Genomic DNA, 6,000 nt, shown 5'->3' with positions numbered 1-6,000 from the left:
ACCATGATTGAATTTGTGCACTGGGCCTCTAGTGTATAATGAAACTAGTTTATCACAGGCTAATTGACAAAAACAAGAGTTAAATTAAGAATCTCATCAAAGTTATAACAAAAGGATGTCAATTGAAGACCTGCTGTATATATTTTTCACATACTAGGTATCTGATTAATGTCTGTTGGACATTAACAGACTGGTTGAGAGCTCACGAAAAGACAATATACATAAAAGTGTCTTGTCAAGTATTTCATGCTGTTCAAATGAAAAACAATTCGTTATGATAATATTATACTCTGCAAGTAATAAAAGTTTTTTTAAGTATTTGAGATTATAGCCAATGGATTGAGTCATTCACTTAACAATTTTTTTTATGAAATTCTTAGATTATTATTAGCTGAAATTAATGCAAAGATGATTTAGAAAAAGCTAGTCAGAGAAAGTGTCTACATTATCAGAACCTAAAATTCATATTAGCAAGAGATGACAGCAACCAATAGAGTGAAAAGAATGAATGATGGGCCACCGATTTTCCTATAGTTACTGTACTCGAATAGTTATCTTGGCATCAGTTATTTTGCAGACTTACAACCATATGAATCATTCCAAAGACCAGATTACTTCTTGCCCAAACAGGTAATTATTGTCTTCCCCTTCCTGCCACTCCTCTAAGCATAATATTGAAGAATCAATTTTCTTGACCACTAAAACTTTATAAGAAGGGTCCTTCACATGGCCAAGGAAGAAATTAAAATTAAAAGGAAATATGATAACAACTGAGTCATAACCCTGTACGAAATAATTTGGCCATCTGGTCTTCAAGGTGTCTCTCCACTGGACATAAGCATGCATTTAAAAGACAGGAACTGCGAGAGGGAAGGAGAAGGAACATGCATGTCCATAAAGGGCTTGAGCAATGAGATGGGGTGGGGAGAGCGGAAAAGGAGACCATTTAAATAGATGATGGCATTATAGTCAGTGTTTTAACACGTTTTGCTTTCCATCTGCTTCAGTACTTAATACAGTAGTCATTTCTTTATATCTTATGAAATTTCCCTGTACAAGAATTTGGGAAAGGTCTTTTCCAGCAAAGTGGATAAAGGAGAGCTCATTTTGCATAACAGATGATAGGTGCTAAATGCCAACAGAAGCCAACATGCTAGTTTATAAATCTAAACAAGTTGTTTAATTTTTGTATGTGGCATGTCATTTCTCAGCATCTTTTCTGTTTTCATTGGTGCCTATCATTCTATAAAAAACAGAACTTTGACTTTTGGAACTCTTAGCCAAAGTAAGTTCCTAATTTTTAAAGTTTTATATCTAAAGACTAGCCAAAAGCAAAGTAAACAAAAATAACAACCTACTAGAGAAATGCTTAACTATGAAATATCCTTTTAATGGAACACGAACCACAGCTATTATTTAGAAATGCTCATCCTTTTACTTATTAGAAAACTTCTAAGTTTCTGCTTGAGTAATTAAGAACCTATAATTGAATGGGCAACTCATTAAAGAGTAGTCTTCAGGGAAATGAAGTATGCCATCATCTGGTGTACTTATAACAGCACATTAAATCTAATTATAGTAGTACGGGACTGAACGGACCCCTAGAGTACCCCTCACCCACCTTTCTGATATTGATGATTAACTATCCATGCTGATAATATTCTGCCCTGAATATGAAGGTTGCAGAGAAGTTCCCGTAGTTATACAATAGGCAATGCCACATACACAAACCAATTGACAGATCTATTGAGAGATAGGATATGACTGCTTATTAAAATTTGTAAATCAATGGATTGTACCCAACAATCGATTACTTAACTTAGCAAACATTTTATGTTATAAGAATGACTAGATGGGGGGTAAAATTTGGGGGGTAAAATATTGGGAACCATTGGTTCCATAGCGAAAATGACTCATAAATAATAACAACTTAGAAAATCAGAATATATATATCATATATATTAGCAAGTGTTGGAGAGGTTGTGGAGAAATTGGAACCCTTGTGTACTATTTGTGGGAATGTAAAATGGTGCAGTCATTGATGTAAAAGAATATGGTAATTCCTCAAAAGCGTAAAAATAGAATTACCATATGATCCAGAAATTCCACTCTGAGTATATATCCAAAAGAATTGAAAGCACGATCTCAAAGAAATATTTGTACCCCTATGTTTATAGAGCATTATTCACAATAGCCAAAAGGTGGAAGCAACCCAAGTGTCCACTGAGGGATGAACAAATATGATGTATATACACACAATGGAATGTCATTCAACCTTAAAAAGAAAGGAAAATCTAATACATGCACAACATGGACGAACCTTGAGAACATTATGCTAAGTGAAATAATCCAGTCACAAGATGACAAACACTATATGATTCCACTTACAGGTGGTATCTGGAGTCGTCTAGCTGAGAGGCTAAGTAGCATGGTGGTCCCAGGGTTGGGGAAGGCAAACAGGGAGTTATTATTTAATGGGACAGAGTTTCGGTTCTGCAAGACAAAAAGAGTTCTGGCGATGGATGGTGGTGATAGGTGCATAACAATGTGAATGTACTTAATGCCACCCTAACTGTACACCTAAAAGTGGCTCAGATGGTAAATATGTTATGTGTATTTTATCATTTAGAAAATATATATATATATATTTTTAAAGTAGGCCAAATGTTTTTAACCTTTTCTTTATTATTGCTGCCCCCCAAAGAACTCTTTTTAAATACTTTTCCCCGATGATCCTTTTCCAAAGAAATATTAATAGCAGAGATATGCCATATATGTGTACAGTATGTATGCCAATGTTTTATACATTAAAAGAGTAAGATTTTTTTTGCCTCCCAAGAACTACTTTCCACCCTCATTGAGAATGCATGCATTAGGATGTAATGACATGAGATGAGAGTCTATAAGGACAAAACACAGTATTTCTGACTGGTATATGTGAGAATAAACAGTCATCTTTTCTGTCAAAGAACAGTTAAGGCAGCTGCCATTTTGGCTCATGTGACTTGGCGGCCGCCATGTTAGCCACATGACTTGCAGCTCCCCTGGGGGCCACCATCTTGAAACGGCAAAGGCCAACTCCTCCCTTTGAATTAGCCAATCAGAAAGACTGTGCACCTGAGCTCCAATCAAGAGTGAGGGACAGGTCACGTGCGTCAGGATTAAAAGGCCGAGCAGACCGCCTGCTCAGTGTGCATGTGGTCCCAGACCATGTGCTGTGCACCCTCCTGCAGGAGGAAAGATACTTGCCCCGCTGTCTGGCTCCCAAGTATGTTTTGTGTTCTACCAGGACCCCTGAATTTGGGGACTCGCCTTATTTCTTATAGTATATGTTAAAAGTACAAGTTGGGATCATGTGACAGACTAAAAGAAGTCTATATGCAAAAAGTATCAAAAACTATTCATTTATTCATCCATTCTCTTATTTACATACTAGAGGCCTGATACACAAAATTCGTGCAAGAGCCTTGGCCCTGGCCCCTGCCCGCTGAAGCTTTGTCTGGAAGGAAGGATGTCCAGAAGGACATCTGGTTTAATTAGCATATTACACTTTTATTATATAGATTTTCTAAGCAATCATTATGTGTTAGGCCCTGTGCCAAACACTAAGGATACAATAATAAACAAAATTAGACATGTTCCTTAACCTCATAGTACTTATAATTCAGTGGGTGAGACAAATATTAGTCAAAAGTCACACAAATAAATGTAAAACAGCAACCTCAGTAAATGCCTCAAAAGAGTGATAACTTGGTGCTGAGGAAGCCAGGAGGAGGTCCCTGTGAAAGTGATGATGAGCTGAGGTTGGAAGATGAAGGCTTTAACCAGGAAAATGGGGAGGGAGACCTTTCCATGGATAGGGATAGGCTGTGCAAAGGACCTATGGCCAAAGCGAGGGAGTATGGCACCCAACAGAACCCAAAAGAAGACATGAGTGGCTGGGACACCACGATCCACGTGGAAAATAACGCAAAATGAAACTAGCCCAAATGTCAATAGTTCCTCAACCTCGTCACTATTGACATTTTGGGCTTGATAACTCTTTGTTATGGGAGGTTGTCCTAAATATTCTAGGATGTTTAGTGGCATTCCTGGCCTCTAACCACTAGATATCAGTAGCACTTCCCCTCAAGTATGACAGCCAAAAATGTCTCCAGACATGGTCAAATGTCCTCTGGGGAACAAAATCACATTTGGCTGAGAACCACTGGAGAGAAATAGACTATGTAGGCCCTGTTCAGATGTTTTGCTTTATTCTGTGAGCAATGGGATACCTTTTAGGGATATTAAAAGGAAGGAGGAGGGACAGTTAAAACTGCATTTCTCAAAGATCCTCTGCCAGCAGTGAGTACAATGGAGGGGAGGGAAAGCCAGAGGAATGCGGATAGAACAATTAGAGGCTAAACCAGTTTAGACGCTCCTAAACTAATCCTGGTGAAAGATAATAACAGCTTGGACAGGGTGGTGGGCGGTGGGATTGAGAGAAGTAGATGGATTTGAGAGATAGGAAGTAAAATCAACAGAACTTGGCACTAAATTGGACATGCAGGGTGAGGCAGAAAGACACATCAGGAGTGATTCACGCAAGAGGAAGTGAATGGGTGGTGCTGCTTATGAAAATGGGGATGCTGGAGATGGCCTAGGTTGGTGGGGAAAGATCACACAATTTGATCATGTTAAATTTGAAGGGCCTTTGAGATGCCCAGGAACAGATGCCAAATAAGTAATTGGATATGTGGGTCTGGACCTCTAGAAAGTCTGGATTGGAAATATAAATTGGGGAGCAAATGGTCTAGGGAAGGTTATCTCAGCTGTCAAAGTGTAATGTCTCTTGAGGAAGGAATATGGGAGGAAAAGATGAGGTCCTAGGACTAGGGCTTGAGTATGGCCGCTATTTAATGACATGATAGAGAAAAATACACCTCAAGCACCAGAGAAGGGACGGCTGGAAAGTTGGCGAGATCAAGGAAAATGTGAAGTCCTGGGAGGCCAGGAAGAGCGTGAGTCAAGAAGCAGGAAGTGCTAAATTGTGTCAGATGCTCCTGAGAGATTATATAAGTTAAAAAGGAAGCCTGCTGGATGTGCAAAAAAAGTCATTGTTGGTCGTGGTAAAAGGGTTTTGGGTGGCTTGATGGAGATAGGCCCCAGATGAGAATGGGGGAGGAGTAGAAGGTAAGGGAATGGAGACAGTGAGTACAGAGAACATCTTAGGTTGGACCATGAGGAGGAAAGTCATAAGGTGGAACCTGGGGAAGGGTGTGAGGGTTTAAAATGAGAGGGACATGAGCGTGTCTGAGTGTCAATTGGAAAATATCTGGTTGAGTGGAGTTGGATATCCAAGGAGGAGAAGGGATGCTTCAGAGGGGGGAGGGCTGGGAAGAGAAAGACCTTGGAGAAGGGGAGGAGAATCGTCCACTATAGTGGAGAATCGTCCACTATAGTGCAGGAAGAAGCAGGAGAGGAGGGTGTGAATGTAGTGTGTGTGTGTGTGTGTGTGTGTGTGTGTGTGTATAGAAGTGGAGGGGCTTCTGCTGAGATTTAGGGAGGCTGGGCATGGGGGAGAGGAGTGAATTCAGAGGCTTGAGAAGAATGGAGAAGTTTGAAGTTATGAGGATTATCATTAGAATGAATCTCAGAAAGCAACAGGTTCTCAGTCATCTAAGAAAAATAAAATTATGATGGGAGTCCTCAAATTACTTATAATGTTAGTTTCCTAAGGCCACCATAACAATGCACTACAAAGTGGGTGGCTCACAACAACCGGGAAAGAAATTTACTCCCTCACAGTTCCAGAGGTGACAAGCCTCAAGTCACCAGGGTCAGCCCCTGAGGAGGCCCGGAAGTTCCTTCCTTGACTCTTCTGGCTCCTGGGAGTTGCCAGCAATCCTTGGGGTCCCTTGGCATTCCATGGCCTGCAGATGCATCACTAAAACCTCTGCCTCTGTCTTCATGTGGCCTTTTCTCCTATGCAGTTGTCGCCAAAGTTTTGTCCTTTTATAA

At 40.1% G+C, this 6,000-nt stretch overlaps 1 protein-coding gene across 1 annotated transcript in view; it reads left to right on the top strand.

Moving 5' to 3' along the window:
• The window catches only part of CCDC162P, a 53,979-nt gene that overhangs the window by 23,758 nt on the left and 24,221 nt on the right, over positions 1-6,000 (top strand). The gene's annotated exons all lie outside the window — the stretch shown is intronic.

The sequence above is a fragment of the Myotis lucifugus genome, unplaced genomic scaffold, assembly GCF_000147115.1.
Source record: "Myotis lucifugus unplaced genomic scaffold, Myoluc2.0 scaffold_378, whole genome shotgun sequence".
NCBI classification, from domain to species: domain Eukaryota; kingdom Metazoa; phylum Chordata; class Mammalia; order Chiroptera; family Vespertilionidae; genus Myotis; species Myotis lucifugus.
The sequence above is the reverse complement of the archived record's forward strand: the minus strand, read 5'-3'. Positions and strand labels throughout refer to the sequence as shown.